An 18,662-nucleotide genomic window follows, 5' to 3' on the forward strand; every position below is an offset into this window, starting at 1 on the left:
TGGAGAATGTTATTCACTTAGGTGGAGGTTCTGAATTTTTTTTCTTCACCATGGAAAAGATTCTGCAATCATTCACATCTGTTTTTTTCCATGGATATCCTGTTCCAAAGCTCGCCAGTGTGTTCTTTTTATTTGAAGAATGTACCAAACTGTTGATTTGGCCACTCCTAACATTTCTGCTATCTGATGGATTTCTTCTTTTACTTCAGCCTAATGATGCTCTGTTTCTCTTCCACTGAGAGCTCCTTTAACTGCATGTTGTGGATTGACAGCAACAGCTTCCAAATGCAAATGCCACACCTAGAATCAGCTCCATACCCTTTGCATACTTAATTAATGTTGCATTAATGAGGGAATAGCCCTTGTAGCCTATTACAGAGCTTTTGAGATAATTGTTCAATTACTTTAAGAAGAGGCAGCTACATATTAAAGAGCCGTAATTCCTAAACCCTTGCTTCAATTAGGAATACACTTAAGTTAAAGCTGAGAGTCTGCACTTTAAACCGATTGTCACAGATTTACCACAACAGAGAGAGGCCAGAAGATGGCAGGATCAGATTACATATACTCCTGCACTGATTAGAAGCATTTCACCTTCAAATTTAATGGTGCAGGTTTCTGTTAGCAGTGCTGGGGTTAAACTCTTCAGCTTAAGGTCTCTGAAGCCTTCCTGCTTGGATGATCTCAGCTGTTCAGTATTGGCCACTCCTCTCTCCTATATATACTCACCTTTGGCAATCAGGATTGCCAGTGTTAGTCTTGAACAGGCTGGAGTAAAGTGGAGGAGTCAGCTGTTGGTAGAGGCTTTTGGAGTGGTGATCTGTGACTGTTGCTTGGTTGCTTGGTGTTGCTTTACACACGGCTGTGTGTAAATCCTAATCTTCTCTTATTTGGTTTTCCTTCGTTTTCTCCCCGGTGTACCTCTCTATTGTCTGTGAGGGCCTATTTGTATGTTTGGTATTTCATTTATTCATTTACTTACTCGCTTGTTAATCTGCTTTGTGTATATACAGTACATACACTATTACTCCCCACCTCCCTGGGTGAGGGAAGGTGACAGATCTAGAGCTGATTCAGGAGTTCAGTAAGGTCTGTGGCCCCAGCGTCTTCACCATCAAAAGTAATCCAGGAAGTAGGGATCACTAGGGTGCCCCTAGCGTTAGGGACAGGGAAGGAGCCTCTGGCCCAGGGTATTCCAACAACAGAGCTGTGTCACTCATATTGATTATATAACTGTATCTTTAATATGTTTTGGTAAACAGCTAAAATACCAAAATTTGTTATTGTCCAAATATTACTGGACCTAACTGTATGTGGCGTTATCATACTATTTGAAAGGTTATCACACTATTTCAAGATTTATTTGGGGGCTATCATACTATTTGGGAGCACATCATATTATTTGGAGAGCTATTTTGTGGGCCATAATACTGTTTGGTGTGCTATTTGGGGGTCCATTATATTTGTAGAACTATGTGGGAGCAATAATGCTGTTTATAGTGCTGTGTCAGTACCAATTATACTGTTTTAGAGGGCCATGTTGTGGCCAATTATATTGTGAGCAAGGTTGTTTTGGGTTCATTATACTGTTTGCAGGGTTGTGCAAGGGTCATTATACAGTGTTGAGGACTGTGTGGGGGCCATTATACTGTCAGGAGGGCTAGGTGTGCAGGTGTAAAGGAGAGAGGTTCGTTGGATGCAGTGAAGAGCTGGAAGCAGAGAAGGGGTTTACTGAACAGGTAATTAAGCAAGGAATACTCCATGCAAGAAGGCAAGATCAGTAACGGCAATGACGGGAATTGCACACAAACACAATGCTCGAGAAAAAGGTATACAAAGAAAACATGACTTATCACTTGCAATTATTGTAGGGGGAAGGCTGGAATATCTCCCAACGACGTCGCAAACCGTGGACAATGTCTCTGGCTCTGTTATGGAGGAACGAGAAACACCGGCTCCCGATGGTGCTGATGTATCCGGTCCAGCTTGGCTTGAGTGAGCTGGAACATAGCAACAGTCCTTTGTGTAAATTCCTCAGGGATGGCACTGAACATGAACAGTGGGCACGCTCGCAGACCGCGGCAGTGGGCGGTCCTCTGGAGTAGTCTATAAGAACGGAGCAATTCAGCTTTTCTGCAACTGTGAGTGAGAATGAGCAGTCCAGAAAGGAAGAGACAGAAGACAGCTCAGTAGTGACACAGTCAATCTCAGAGTAAGTATGCTAGGGAATGGATGAAGTGAGGCTAGCAGTCGGAGCAGCGGGGAGGGAGTAAACCTTCTCCTTGTTCTCCTGTTGCTTTCCTGTCAAGTCTGACCCGTTCCCGTGCTCAGTCCCTTTTATATCCCCACTCCCCTGCTTTCCAGGGTGAAGGTTTTCACCTCCCAGAAGAACCCTCCCCTGGCAACAATGGTGACAGTCCTGATAGTTCAAGCCTCAAAGGGCACCGGAAACCGCTGACTCTGTCTTGGCTCATTCTCTTACACCAGCAATATACAGTTTGGAGGGTTGTATGGTAGTCAATGTACTGTATCAATGGCCACTATACTGTATGAAGGGCCACTGTATGGTATGGAGGGCTGTATGGGGCCAACATATTGTATACTGGATTGTGTCTGTGTCATCATTCTGAATGTGGAAGACAATGGAGGCCACCATATTGTGTTGGGATCACTGTGGGGGTATCTTACTTTGCGAGGGATGCTGTAGGGTCATCATGCTGTGTGTGGGAGTACTGTGGGGAAGAAGGAATGAACTCACTATGGGGGTATTTTGCTGTGTTTGGGAGACTCTTTTATTGGCATGATACTTTATGGGGGCCATGAAAATGGTATCTTAGTGAGTGGGAACAATAAGGGGCTTCAGTAGAGGCTGAAAAGTTGAGGGAAATGCTTATCTATGAACTTGCTGAATATTATTATTTTTTCATTGGGGGCTCAATTAGGACTTCTGCTATGGGGTGCCATCATTTCTATGTACGCCACTGCCTAAGCATATGTTCAGATGTAATGAATATTGTATGGATTTCCCTTTTGTGATTTTAAAATGGAAAATCCACAGTAGAATTTTAATTTTGCTGAAAATCCACAGTAGAATTCCAATTTTGCCTGCCATTAGTTTTGACACCATATCACCGCTCTAGCCAGTGAGCTCAGTATCAGCACTAGTGTGACGAGCGTCAGCTTACGCTGAGTCGTTTTTCTTTGAATGAGTAGACCCTCTGGGCTGTGGGACCCACCCACCTAGGGCGAGCTGACCTGTTGAGGAACCACCTCCTATACAGGGAGTGTCAGGGGCAAGACCAAGGGGGTGAGCCACCATGGCTGCTGGACCAGACGGCCGGCTCAGAAAGCAAGACGAGACAAGGCATTAGTTCAAGTAAACTTCATTCAGGAACACTTCAGGGTACAAAAGGTGCAAAGGTGAACACACAAAGAACACAAAGCAAGATGCGTGCAAGGGCACGCCGAGGTCCAAGGCATGAGGAACTCTTCAAGGTAAAACAGGTGCAAAACGTGAACACACAGAATCCAGGGCACGCCAAAGTCCAAGGCAGGGTGCGAGGAATTGGACTCCGGAAGACTGGCAAGGGCTGACAGGGTCCAGGCATCAGAGTGTAGACATCTGGCTCCAGACCTCCGGCAGTGGTCAGCTGGCTTCAGAAATCCAGCAGACAAACTAGGAGACAAAACAGGGTGTGTGCAAGGAGACATGCCAGGATCAGATTCACAGAACGGAGACCTGCGCATGCCGAGGGGCATGGCAGGGACGGGTACAAGGACGGAGGCCTGCGCGTGCGAGGGCATGCCAGGGAGGAGCACAAGGATGGTGGCCTGCGCGTGCGAGGGCACACCAGGGACGGGTTCAATGGCATCGGAATCCAGGGTGCTGGCATCGACCGACAGGGTCCAGGAATCAGGCTACGGACATCAGCTCCGGACATCAGGCCGCAGTCATCTAGGTCCGGACCTCTGGCAGCGGTCGGCAGGTTACAGAATCCAGCAGGCAAACTGGGGTTCAGAGCAGAGCAAAAGAGGCAAAAGGCTTTGTGCAAGAGTAGCACGAAAAGGCACAGTGCGACAAACAGCGTGCGTACAAGGGAGCACGGAAACCATGGCTGGGGCATTGGCAGGTGGTACCGACGGTGGCATAAGCAGGCGGGCACGACTAGAGGCGGCACCGCTGCGGCTCACGCAGCCGGTAACCACTATAGCACTGGATGGGGGCACTGCTGAGGCACACAGGCGAGCACGGCTAGAGGCAGCATGGCTGAGGCACACCAGGCAGGCACAGGCGACCAGGCATGTGCACGGAGGCACGGAGCCACAAGGCAGGGCTAGGCTAAGATACAGGACAGAGACGCATGCGGACAGCACGGCAAAGCCTAGTACGAAAAGTGCAAGAGCGCACGAAGTATCAGAGACAAGGCATAGAGTAGTAGACAGGACCCTGCGCATGCAAAGGACATGCCAGAGGCAAAGTACAAGGCGAGACCTGCGCGTACCGAGCGGCACGCCAGGGACAGAGCACAGAACGGAGGCCTGCACATGTAGACAGACACATCAGGGACAGGGACAGAGTCTAGCAGCGGAGCGTAGGCCGAAGCCCAGAGCCGGGCCAAGGGAGAACCTTGGGACTAGAGAGGGTACAGAGCAGAGGCCTGCACGTGTAGGTAGACATGCCAGGGACAGGGTACAGAACGGAGGCCTGCACATGTAGGGAGACACGCCAAGGACAGGGTACAGAACGGACATAACAAGAAGATATAGCGAGGACAAACAGAGCACGGAGGACAACACGAGACAAAGCACAAAACAAGAGACAGAATACGAGCACGGAGCGTGTGCAGAGATGCACGACAGAGCAGAGTGCAAGGGCACAGAATAGAGGGAGCAACCCCACAGACCAAGCAGCCATGCAGAGAAGCAACACAATACTCAGGCCCTGAGCATAGGAAGGGGCGGTCTGATATAGGGCATAGCACCACCACTTCTAGGTCAGGACCAGGGAAGAGCTTCCAGTTCAGATCCTCTAGGATCACAGAGAGCAGTCACATGATCAGGATTCCAGACATGCAGGGATGATTGCAGAACCGGACAGTGCAGGATCCTAGGAAAGGTCACATGATCAGGGTTTCAGACATGCAGAAACGATTGCAGAACTGGACAGTGCAGGATCCTAGGAAAGGTCACATGATCAGGGTTTCAGACATGCAGAGACGAATGCAGAACCAGCCTATGCTAGAACATAGGAAGGACACATGATCAGGGATTCTAGACAGGCATCCTGCAGCTCAACAGACATGAGGTGAGTGTGCACACTGCTCTAGGGAACATGCAGGATAACAGACACGAGATGCGCGTGCACACCGCTCCAGGAGTTCTTGAGGCAAAGCAGACAAGGCAGACATGGCGGACATGACAACTAGAAGTAGCAGATGAGGCTTGCTGGTGTGAAACTAGGGCAGAAATAATCTGAAAGGAGATAACAACCTTTTTAAAATGAGTATCTTCCTTTATAAGATTCCAGAAATAAAATTCATCAAGACAGATAAAATAATGAGGGTAGAGTAGCGTGAACATACCCTTAGGTGTGCCATGAGTAAAAGGACTCTATCCATTTAAATATGTTAATGATGAGGGCTGCAATGGGATGCATGCAGCACTGTGATGGCAGTAGGACAGGTCCCAGGTCAGTTTGAGGAAGATGGAGATGAATTACTGTATGAGCTAATATATAGGGAAGGAGTTGGTACAAGAGTGATTAGTCATACAGAAGCCAGAGTGCGCAGTTCCCATTAGAGAATGAAAGTGAGTCTCAATTAGGAAACAGGGGAGCTAGTGTAGCACGGCCGTGAGCGGCAACTGTGGGCGAGGTACTTGTCTTCCATGCCCCCTGCTATACTAAATGAAAATGGGAGTCCTGGCTCGGTGTGTTTGCTGATATTACCTTGACGATATGCCTCTGCAGACCACATACTGCTGTTGCATTTGGCAGGCCAAGACCAGATGAGGTAGCATTGAAGGAGGAAGACCAAAGTCCAAAAATCAACTGTTTACTTAACAATAACGTGATGAGAAATATGACAAGTATGATGAACAGTATATACATTGGATAGCAGCCACAACACTTCATTAATTTTTCTTCTGCATTACAGAGAGACAAGAACTTTCTGATTACATGTGGCTGTAGATCACTTTCGATACAAGTCACAACAGTCCAGTAAATTATTTTGGGAAAGACCGCACGTGTCGTGGTGTAAAGCTATGGTCCCTCAAAGTTACTCTCAGTACCCAGATGACTAATGAGGACCCCAATGGCTGAGGGGCTGAGGTAGGATTCTTTACTAATACCCTCAAAGTCAATTTGATCAGGGACACATGCTGCTTGCTCTACCACTGCATCTTCAGCTCTTCGTTGAGGAACTCGTGTCCCAGTATGGTGACATTCTAGCTTCTTCTGTAGTATGGACAATCATTTGCTTATAACCTTATCTGAGATTAGGAATCCTTCCTTCAGCTTAGTTCTCTCTAAGACTGTGCGAATATTCAGAGAAATGACTCCACCCAAATGACAATTAAATTTAAACACAGAACATTTAGGCGGTGTGCACACGCTGCGGATTTTGCTACGGTTCCGCAGCGGTTTTGGCCGCTGCGGACCCGCTGCGGTGTACAGTACCATGATTCCCTATGGGAATCAAAAACCGCAATGCAGACGGTGCGGAATTTTCCGCGCGGTTTTCCTGCGGTTTTCAATCCGCAGAAAGAATAGACATGTCAATTCTTTCTGCGGATTCCGCTGCGGTTTGCCATCTCCTCCATTGAGGAGATGTAAAACCGCAGGGCAAAACCGCAGAGCAATCCCACATGCGGATTTTACAAAATCCGCACCTAAATCCGCAGCGTGTGCACACAGCCTTATGATTAAAACATCATTTTCTGCATTATCTATTAAAATCCATCTAAACTTCAAGCAAGCTAGTGAAGATATTAACAACTACTGTATATAACATGGTGATGGTAGTCAAGAACAGACAGTTGCCATTTTTATATGATGAAGAGTGATGGAGCCAACTACATTCTGTCGTAAAACTCCCCAAAATCTCTCCCATACAAGTCCTTTTCTGATTTTTATTGTCTGGTTTCCAATAAAGCAACATAGGGAAGTTAAGTGATATCATAATTATGTAATTGCCAATACTGCACCTCACGTATTGTCTTTTGTAAGACTGAAAAACTATTTCTACGAAATAGTACTAAAATATATGACTATATTGTCAAGGGAAATATTGCGTAGTTATAGTAAAAAATAAAATAAAATATGGCTAAATATGTTAAACCTGCATATGCTACTGACTACTAAATTTTCCTAGTAATTAAGATTGAAGCTAATTATATTGTTCAGTTGGTTTAATGCTAATAATAATATAGTGGTGATAATAAGTAATGTGTCTATATCTATGTTTTCATGTTGCACAGTCCACTGTAAGATTAGACTCAAACTCTACATGAATATTGTATACGGGTTTATAATAGATGCTAGAATGATGTAAATTTTATACAACAAGCTTTTTAACTGATCTCATTTGTCACTTTGATTAAGAAACGATTGAACCAAGAAAATCCAATGCTACACTGAATGTCCTTTCTTGAGCCCGCACAGCATGGTAGGTGGAGGAGATGCATGTGTTTGATATTGATGGATGAGAGGAAATATTCTTGAAATAAAATTTGATATGAATGTTTCTTTGCCAGTTAAGCAATCATTTGAGACCTTGAGGTTCCAGATGAAAGATTTCCATATGCCAGCACAAATTGGTAACCAGTAAGGCATAGCATTGCTTCAGGACACAATGTTTTCTACTTTTATGTGATCTTCAAATATCTGACCAAACTGACATGGCCTTCAGTTTGACTTGCTGCCAAACTTCTTGCTCATCCACTGTATCTGACTTGTATTTCAATTCAAAATACTTTGCTATTGTCCTAACTTCGCTCCCAAGCTGATCTATTTTGTTTTTTGTCCATATGGTTCGGAGATATGGAAAGCAACAACACTATCTATCCCATATCTATCTATCTATCTATCTATCTATCTATCTATCTATCTATCTATCTATCTATCTATCTATCTACAGGGTGGGCCATTTATATGGATTAACCTAAATAAAATGGGAATGGTTGGTGATATGAACCTCCTGTTTGTGGTACATTAGTATATGGGAGGGGGAAAACTTTTCAAGATGGGTGGTGACCATGGCGGCCATTTTGAAGTCGGCCATTTTGGTTCCAACTTTATTTTTTTCAATGGGAAGAGGGTCATGTGAAACATCAAACTTATTGAGAATTTCACAAGAACAAACAATGGTGTGCTTGGTTTTAACATAACTTTATTCTTTCATGAGTTATTTACAAGTTTCTCTTTGTTTACAGCCATTGACATGTCGCAGAGGTTAACACGTGAGAAGTGGATAAAAATCGTGGTGATGTGTGGTGAACGCAGTACCCAGGTCATTGCAGCAGATTTCAATGCAAGACACCCTATGCAAGAAAACTGTCACCATTCCCATTTTATTTAGGAGTATCTAATTAAATGGCCCACCCAAAAAAGTTTGCTTCATCACTGAACATATTGTTCTGTGTAAACTGAGGGTCCTGTTCCAATTTTTGTTTTGCCCATTCTGCAAATTCAGCGTGCCGATCTGGGTCACCAACCATCCCCATTTTATTTAGGTGTATCCATATAAATGGCCCACCCTGTATTATAACATTTAAATTTTGTAACACGTGAAGCAATTTTTTTTTTTTACTATGCTGCACCTTAAACCTTGCCCAAAAAGACTCTTAAGATTTTAACTACCATTTACAGAAGAAATAATAGGCTTACATGTCATATCCCTGGACATTAATGTGCACTAGTCAGTGTGAACATGAAGCTGGTCAATCATATTCTTAAAGCCTCAAATTCATTCACACCAGGGCTGTGCCCTTTCCAAGTATTGAGTAACATTTCAATTACTGCAAAAGCCATGATATTGTATGATATACAGGTGCTTCTTTCAAAATTAGAATATCATCAAAAAGTAAAATTATTTTAGTTCTTCCAAAAAAGGGAAACTCATATACAGTATTATATAGAATTGTTACAAACAGAGTGATCTATTTCAATTGTTTATTTCTATTAAAGTTGATGATTATGGCTTACAGCCAATGAAAACCCAAAAGTCATTATCACAGTTAATTAGAATAATTAACATAAAACACCTGCAGATGCTCCCTAAGCATTTAAAAAGGTCCCTAAAGGCCCCGTTACATTTAGCAATGCACCAGCGATCCTGACCACGATACGACCCTGTCAGGATTGCTGGTGCATCGCTAAATGGTCGCTAGTGAGCTGTCAAACAGGCAGATCTCACTAGCGATGCAGCAGCGGTCAGCTGTCGTCACTTACCTGTCAGACGCGGCGATGATGACTTCTTCCGCCCACGTCCATGGCTTGCTCGTCGGCGCCAGCAGGAAGTCGATGACGAGAAAGTGGCCCAGGATGTTCTCGCGCGATCACCGATAACCAGCGGGGGAGCTGGTCGGAGGTGAGTGTCACATGTAGCGATATCGCTAGTGATATCGCTGCTGCATCACAAAATCGGTGACGCTTTAGTGATATCGCTAGCAATATCGCTATGTGTAATAGGCCCTTTAGTCTGTTTCAGCAGGATCCACAATCATGGGGAAGACTGCTGACTTGACAGATGCCCAGAAGACAGTCATTGACACACTCCACAAGGAGGCTAAGCCACAAAAGGTCATTGCTAAAGAAGCTGGCTGTTTTTTACAGAGTGCTGTATCCAAGCATATTAATGGAAAGTTGAGTGGAGGAAAAAGTGTGGTAGAAAGAGGTGCACAAGCAACCGAGATAACTGCAGCCTTGAAAGGATTGCTAAGAAAAGGCAATTGAAAAATTTGGGGAGATTCACAAGGAGTGGACTGCTGCTGGAGTCATTGCTTCAAGAGCCACCACACAGACGTATCCAGGGCATGGGCTACAAGTGTCACATTCCTTGTGTCAAGTCACTCATGACCAATAGACAACGTCAGAAGCGTCCTATCTGGGCTAAAGAGAAAAAGAACTAGATTTTTGTTCAGTGGTCCAAGGTGTTATTTTCAAATGAAAGTAAATTTGGCCTTTCATTTGTAAATCAAGGTCCCAGAGTCTGGAGGAAGAGTGGAGACGCACACAATTCAAGCTGCTTGAGGTCTAGTGTGAGGTTTCAACAATCAGTGATGGTTTGGGGAGCCGTGTCATCTGCTGGTGTCGGTCCTTTGTGTTTTATCAAGTCCAAAGTCAGCGCAGCCATCTGCCAGGAAATTCTAGAGCACTTCATGCTTCCCACTGCCGACAAGCTTTTTGGAGAAGGAAATTTCATTCTCCAGCATTACTTGGCACTAGAGATGTGCAACTTTGCCTTTTTTAGGGTCGAGTTGGGTTTCATGAAACCCGACTTTCTCAAAAGTCGGGTCGAATGAAATCGGCCGACTATAGGGAAAAGTCAGAGGCCCACTGAAACATGAAACCCAATGCAAATCAATGGGGAAGCAAAGTCAGCAGGGAGTGGAGGACAGTAAACACACCTACAGTGCCCATTTCAATGCCAAAAACATCAATTCTTATTACTGAAGCTTGTCAACCTTAATTTACTTTATAATAATAGTTACGCACTGAAAACTGTGGGTTATTTGGATAAAGTGGTGGGGTAGGGCTGGCTCCAGGTTTTCATGTGCCTTGGGCCAAAGAGCGCCCCTTTAACACATGCCACAACTCATGATGCTCCGATACGGCACAGAAATATAGGTATAGTACAGTGACAAATACTTCACTGCTTACATGACATGACTGATCTATTTTAAATTGTACAATAGCTCAAAAAAAAGACAGCATATTACTCCATACAGTATTATGGCCACCACATTGTGCGCCATACAGAATAATGAGCCCCATATATTTCTCCATACAGAATAATTCATCACATATAATGTTCCATACAGTATATGATGAGCTCCACATAATGCTACAGTATATGATGGTCCCCATGGACGATGCTCCAGTGTGTTACGGGCCCAAATAATGCTCCATATATAATGGGCCCCATTTCTAATCCTCCAGTGTATAATGTGCCCCATAGATGCTGCTCCAGTGTCTGACCTGCCCCATTTAGAATGCTCCAGTATATGATGGGCCCCATGGATTTTGCTCCAGTGTCTTATGGGCCCTAATAATGCTCCATATATAATGGGCCCCATGTCTAATGCTCCAGTGTCTGATCTGCCCCATTTGGAATGCTCCAGTATATGATGGGCCTCATGGATGATGCTCCAATGTCAGATGCCCCCCTTTTGCAATGCTCCAGTATATGATGGGCCTCATGGATGATGCTCCAGTGTCAGATGTCCCCCATTTGGAATGCTCCAGTATATGTTGGGCCCCATAGATGTTGCTCCAGTGTCTGATCTGCCCCATTTGCAATGCTCCAGTATATGATGGGCCTCATGGATGATGCTCCAGTGTCAGATGTCCCTCATTTTGAATGCTCCAGTATATAATGAGCCCCATTTTTAATTAACCTAGGCATGGTATTCTGACTCATGGATATGTAGAACGTATGGTGCCTGGATAGACCTCTCTTTCTGGGCCCCTTCCGTATCGACCTGTACTCACGTTCATACCGATTAATCAGACAGCTTAACTCAGCCACGATCTCATGTAAGAAGACTCCAGGAAAAGAGGGATGCTTTAACTGAAATTCTTGTATTATGATGAAAGCAGCAGGTAAAAAGGAATATTCTTCAGAGGACATGTAACAGGATGCATACAGATGGAGGGACGATCACAAAATGGAGAATGAAGGAGGGAACAAACATACATCACAGGACTACAGGGAGAGAGTTGGAACAAAATACAGAGAAAGGCAAACTTCTGCCTAGCAACAGATGATGCAACACAAACAATGCAAATATTAAATGATTTACCAAGTCATGGGACATGACACTCCCCGTCTGAAATCCTTGGATTTCACGATGTCCGTAATTCTTCGAAGTCGTTCGAACCTGAAAAACAAGAGAAAAGAGAAAAACATGTATGCAATAATAAACATCAAACATTTTTAAAGTCCAACTCGTTGTTGTTGACCCATAGATCACACCGGAAGATAAGTCCAAGACTATAAACCCATCTTCGGATTGGGGAAGCCGGAAACATGCCAACTCTTCCACCAACCCAGCAATCCAATGGAAAATGTCAATGTTCAATAAAAAACTGGGGAATGAGGAGGAATGCTCCCCGCCGTGAGCAACGTCCAGGAGCAATGTTCAGTTCATGTGACGTCCTCCTTTGGCAGTAGCAGCACGAGATCGGTGACCGGATGGAGGAAGGTTCGGGTAGAGCCCCCTTTTGTCACCTTAACTTCTGTCTTACGAGTCTTTCCATCCTCGCTGGGCATGACCTTGGTGATAAGACCCATTGGCCAGTCGTTACGATGAGCCTCTTTGTCTTTTAAGAGAACAAGGTCTCCTTCTTGGAGATTGGGACTGGGTGTCTGCCATTTGTGACGGTTTTGAAGCAGGTGCAAGTATTCGGTCTTCCAACGGTGCCAAAACACGTTGGCTATGTGTTGTACTTGCTTCCACTGACGTTTGTAAATGTCCTTGTTATCGAAATTCCCGGGAGGAACTGTAGCAGCTCCAATCTTCTGTGTAAGAAGTGTAGCTGGGGTAAGAATCATTGGAGAATAACAACGTGGGACTTGGAGTTGCTCTAAGAACTTCAAGGACTTCTTCCATGTCTCCCACCTTTGCTGTTTCTGAGTCGAAAGCGGGGTGTCCCAATCAGTGTTCTCGGCAGTGAGCTGTCTTAACAGTATCTTGCCTTGAATAGTGATGGATGCTACAAACCCGAGAGGATCGTAGATGCTGTTTATGACGGCTAGGACTCCTCGTTTGGTAAAGGGTTTGTCACAGGGCGACACTTGGAAGGTGAAGGTGTCCTGTTTGATATCCCACAGTAGACCAAGGCTGCGCTGTGTTTGAGGAACATCAGAACCTAGGTTGAGGTCCTTTAGGTTCGTGGCATGGTCCTCAGATGGAAACGCGCTCATTACTTCTTGACTGTTAGAGATGATCTTGTGGAGTCTGAGGTTTGATGTGGATAGCATTTCCTGTGTCCTGGAGAGTAGGTCAATTGCCTCTTCACTTGTGGGCAAGGACTTGAGCCCGTCGTCTACGTAGAAGTTCTTCTCTACAAATTGACGAGCATCGGATCCGTACTCTCTCTCACCTTCCTGGGCTGTCCGTCTCAGTCCGTAGATCGCCACAGCCGGTGAAGGACTGTTGCCGAAGACATGGACCTTCATCCGGTAGTCTATGACTTGATTGTTGACATTGTTGTCTTTGTGCCATAGGAACCTAAGATAGTTTCTGCTGTCTTCCTTCATGATGAAGCAATGAAACATCTGCTGGATGTCGGCCATTATAGCAACAGGTTCTTGTCTGAAGCGGATCAATACTCCAAGGAGGCTGTTGTTCAGGTTGGGTCCAGTTAGTAGCAGGTTGTTGAGAGAGAGGCCTTCATACTGAGCACTGGAGTCAAACACCACTCTGATCTTGTTAGGCTTGCGAGGGTGATAGACACCAAAGGATGGAAGGTACCAACATTCTTCTCCTTCCTTCAGTGGTGGCGCAGGTTCAGCATGATCTTTGTCAAAGATGTTCTGCATAAAGTCAATGAAATGCTTCTCCATCTCTGGTTTCCTCTTTAGGGTACGTTTTAAGGATGAGAACCTTGCAGTTGCTTGCTGCAGGTTGTTTGGCAACCTCGCTCTTGGGAAACGAAAGGGTAAAGGAGCTACCCAACTGTTGGAGTCACCTTGAACAAATTCTTTGTCCATAACCTTTATGAATTCTTTATCTTCCCTTGTGGGTGCTAACTTGTTGTCTTCACTTGTGGAATCGAACACTGTTGACCCGAGGTTTTCGTCCCAGGGCTGGAGCATGTTCATGTTGTTGAAGGATTCCTGTTGCCTCTTGGTGTTGCTCACTTTCTCTTTCACCCAGTAATGATGTGGGCTGGCTGAAAATGAGTGCTGCGACCGTTTGGCAAGATGTGTGTTTTGTAAGAGGAGATGTTATTAGGTCTCTTCATCTTGTGTATGCAAACATCGCCTATAATTACCCAGCCTAGATCAAAGCGTTGGGCAAATGGTGCGTCGTGTGGTCCGTTAATTTGCTGACGTACCTTGTGCAGCCGGAGAATGTCTCTGCCAAGCAGAATCAGGATATCTGCGCTGTTGTTGAGGGCTGGTATCTTGTTTGCTATCACCTTGAGATGTGGGTGATGAAGAGCAGCCTCTGGCATTGGGATCTCTTCTCGATTGGATGGAATCTGGTTGCACTCGACAAGTGTGGGTAAGGGTATCTCAACGGTGTTGTCGAGAGATGTCGCTATAAGACCACTGGCCCTTCTCCCAGAGACCTCTGTAACACCGCTGCAGGTACCTAAGGTGTAAGGGTAAGCATTTCCCTTTAAGTTAAACATATCAAAGAGTTCTGACCTTGCAAGTGATCGGTTGCTCTGATCATCCAAGAGGACGTACACCTTCGCGGCTTTCTCTGGGTGACCGTTGGGATATACGTTCACCAGGCAAATCTTCGCACAGGACTTGTCCCAGAGACCTTCTCCGCAGACTTCTGTGCATGAAGCATGAAGAAGATATTGTGGTATGACTTGCAGTTTGAGCTGCATCCTCCCCGCCATGGCTCGTGGTGGGGGAAGGAGTACGTGTAGAGTCAGGACGGTATGGGTGGAGTGCTTGTACGTGATCCTCACTGTCACACTCCATACACTTAATTGTAGTTTTACAGTCTTTAGCAAGGTGTTCAGTAGAAGCACAACATCTGTAGCATACCCCGAACATCTTTAGAAGTTCCTTGCGTTCTTGGAGCGGTTTCTTCCTGAAGCCGATGCACTTTTTTAAGGGATGTGGCTTCTTGTGGATGGGACACTCACGATTTGGGTTCTCTATCTTTTCACCCTTGTTGCTCTTGCCTGGGGCTGATGTTGGTAAGGGAAGAATATCCATCTTCTTCACTGACACTGGACCCCTACGGTTTCTGTCATTCGAGCGTGTGCTCACGTATTTAGAGGGAGGTGAAGCTGGGCCACTGGATTCTCCGTAGGAAAAGCTTGGGTCGTTCTTACGCTCTGCAATGTCTTTTATAAACTCACAGAAGTAGGAGAATGGAGGAAATGACACTTGATGGTCTTTCTTGTATTTTGACCCTATTGCAGTCCACTTCTCTTGTACATTGTATGGTAGCTTGGAGATAATGGGGTTTACTCCACGAGCAGTGTCCAGGTAGCTAAGGCCAGGTAGGTGGGTGTCTGCCTTGGCCAGCTGGAGCTCTAACAGCAGGTCACTGAGCTCTAGGAACTTTGAACTGTCCTTGCTGGATATCTTTGGAAAACTCTGTAGTCGCTTGAACAGTGCATCCTCTATGGCTTCTGGACTGCCAAAGTTTCTCTCTAGCCTTTCCCATGCAGCCATGAGACCAGCCGTTGGATTACTGATATGTACAGACCTGAGTCTCTTGACACGCTCTGTGGATTGTGGTCCTAACCATCTGATCAGCAGGTCCAGCTCTTCCGCAGCAGTGATGCCGAGGTCACCAGTTACAGTTCTAAAGGCACTTTTCCAACCTCTGTAATTTTCAGGTTGGTCATCGAACCTTGTGAGACCGGTTTTAGTAAGTTCATGGCGAATCATGTACCTTGCGAAGTCGGACATGTCTGTTCTTTCTGACTTAGGATGCACAATTGTAGGCTGAGCGGTGTTGTACATAGAGGTGGAGACGTCTTGGCCTTGAAACATGGGGAAGTATGGAGTGGCATATGCATTTAGTCCAGCAACTGGTTTGGTGGGTATAGTTTCTGCTACATGTGGAGGTGGCACTGTGTGGTTGTCGAGGGTATAATGACCTTGAATGCAGGATTCTGTAAGTGGATCGGCATCCTGGTGCTCTAGAGAAGCGTCAACACCATCAAGAGTGTTAGTGATGATCTGCGGTTCGCCATCTTGGCTTAGCACGTAGTCTCTTGTGCATTCAATAGGGTCTTCTGCCTCCATTTCACACAAACTGACGCTGTCTCTTTGACTCCCACTGACAGCCTGCTCGAGTACCTTTAATTCTGCCATGGCTGTTGCATGCTCACATTCCTTCTCTAGAGCTTCCTTTTCCGCTTTCATGCGTGCCGCTTCTGCATCCATTTCTGCTCTATTTTGTGCAGCAGCTGCATCCATTTCTGCTCTCTTTTGTGCAACAGCTGCACCCATTTCTGCTCTCTTTTGTGCAACAGCTGCGTCCATTTCTGCTCTCTTTTGTGCAACAGCTGCGTCCATTTCTGCTCTCTTTTGTGCAAAGGCAGCTTGTACCTTAGTAGTTTCAGCCTTAGCACGTGCTCTTATAAGCTGCTCAGTAAGAGTAGAATATTTTGATGAACTTGACCTAGATGAACGTTTTGAGTGCTTACACGATTTGGATGAGCGAGTTGATGCATCTGGTGTTCATGCGATTCTAGCCTCTATCTTGGCTTTAATGTCACGTACAGTGCAGTCTCTTTCAGAATTAAGCTGCTGGAAACCTTGCAATTCGTTTAAAGTCTCTGGGAGATTCAGTTTCTTCAGGAGAATAATGTATTGGTCACTCTTCTCCATATACATTTGGTATGCTGTGCATAATTGTTCTAGGACTCCCTCTGGTGGAAACTCACGAGAAGCAGGCCTTGATGCAGTGTCTATATGACTCAGCACTTTCTTCCATACTGAAGACACATCACTATATAATTCACATTTTGCAGTCTCTAAATTCTCCATGACTTTCCATGTGGGTTTGACTGTACGTTTTCCCCTTTCGCTAGATGGTGGATGGGGGTCTGGGTCTCTTTCCTGTGCTTGTAAGTCTGGTAGGGACATTGTATTCCTTGCTTCAGACATGATTAGATTGCAGGCAGGAAGAGTTGATGATGGGGGTTATACTTCCCACTGTTCAGCAACAGGAAATACACAGAGACTCTGCACAGAGTTGATACTTTGTATCTAATGCTGGAGCAGCTGCAGGGTCCTGTGTAATGATGGGAGTTATATTCCTCTCTGTTCAGCTGCAGTGTGTGGCTTCTATGCACGCTGGGGTCTGGCTGGAACTGGGTTACAGTCTATCTGGGAAATGTCTTTTTCCACTGAGATTTAGCACAGACCTTGAGTTACTGTCTCTGAAGGCAGGTTATTCCTTTTTACTGCTGCTTTCATCATAATACAAGAATTTCAGTTAAAGCATCCCTCTTTTCCTGGAGTCTTCTTACATGAGATCGTGGCTGAGTTAAGCTGTCTGATTAATCGGTATGAACGTGAGTACAGGTCGATATGGAAGGGGCCCAGAAAGAGAGGTCTATCCAGGCACCATACGTTCTACATATCCATGAGTCAGAATAGTAAAAAGGAATATTCTTCAGAGGACATGTAACAGGATGCATACAGATGGAGGGACGATCACAAAATGGAGAATGAAGGAGGGAACAAACATACATCACAGGACTACAGGGAGAGAGTTGGAACAAAATACAGGGAAAGGCAAACTTCTGCCTAGCAACAGATGATGCAACACAAACAATGCAAATATTAAATGATTTCCCAAGTCGTGGGACATGACAGATGGTATGGGAAAAGAGCTCCATGGAGTAATCTGAAGTGTGTGCTGCCGCATCCTTCACTTTTGGGGTGGGTGAAGGACACAAGGAAAGTGGTTGCTCCTGACCAGAAGCCTGCAGTTATGACTCAGTGCTTGCATTTTTTTAAACTTCAAAAGAGGAAGCGATTTCAGCAATGTAAGCCAAAAACAGTTCCTGATGCTCCAGCTTTCAAAGCAGTCTACCTACTCCCAGAAAACGGGGCCTTCCAGGCCTTCCAGAGCTACACCATGACGCAGGCTCAACACCTCCTGCCTTAGCTGCTATTGTGTTTTTGCCACTACCAGCAGATGCACCACCACCATCAGTACCAGGTGTCCCCCCACGCCCACGTCTGCATCCTCTTCCACCATACTTCCTCATGTTTTAGAAAATTGACCCAAAATACCAGCAGATATATGGTACTTTATCAGAAGCTACAGCTCTATACAGTCTAGGGATAACAGTAAATCTCCGTATATATTTCATGAGTCATACACAGATGCTCACAGGCTCAGTATGGATTACTAAATAAAATAAAAAGCTGAAAAAGGGTACAGTATCACCAGATACAAGGTATATATAGTATAGTGTAAACATTCTGAATCTCCATATACATTTCAGGAGACAGACACAAACGCTCTCAGGCACAGTATGGATTACACAAGAATATGAAAAGCTGTTAATGGGTAATATAACACAAGCGTACAGCTGTATACAGTGTTGGCCAAATTTGAAATCTCGGTATATATTTCCGGAGTCACCCTCAGACGCTCACTCTGTCTGGGTTTGACCATAATAAAAAATGTTGGAAAAAAGGTACTGGATAACAAGATAGCAAGTTTATATATTATAGGGTACAATTGAAATCTCTGTATACATAGTCCCGTAGTCA

At 45.1% G+C, this 18,662-nt stretch overlaps 1 protein-coding gene across 2 annotated transcripts in view; it reads right to left on the reverse strand.

Moving 5' to 3' along the window:
• The window catches only part of GRM3 (glutamate metabotropic receptor 3), a 608,887-nt gene that overhangs the window by 155,867 nt on the left and 434,358 nt on the right, over window positions 1-18,662 (reverse strand). The gene's annotated exons all lie outside the window — the stretch shown is intronic.

The sequence above is a fragment of the Dendrobates tinctorius genome, unplaced genomic scaffold, assembly GCF_039654945.1.
Source record: "Dendrobates tinctorius isolate UK_male_01 unplaced genomic scaffold, ASM3965494v1 ptg000174l, whole genome shotgun sequence".
NCBI classification, from domain to species: Eukaryota; Metazoa; Chordata; class Amphibia; order Anura; family Dendrobatidae; genus Dendrobates; species Dendrobates tinctorius.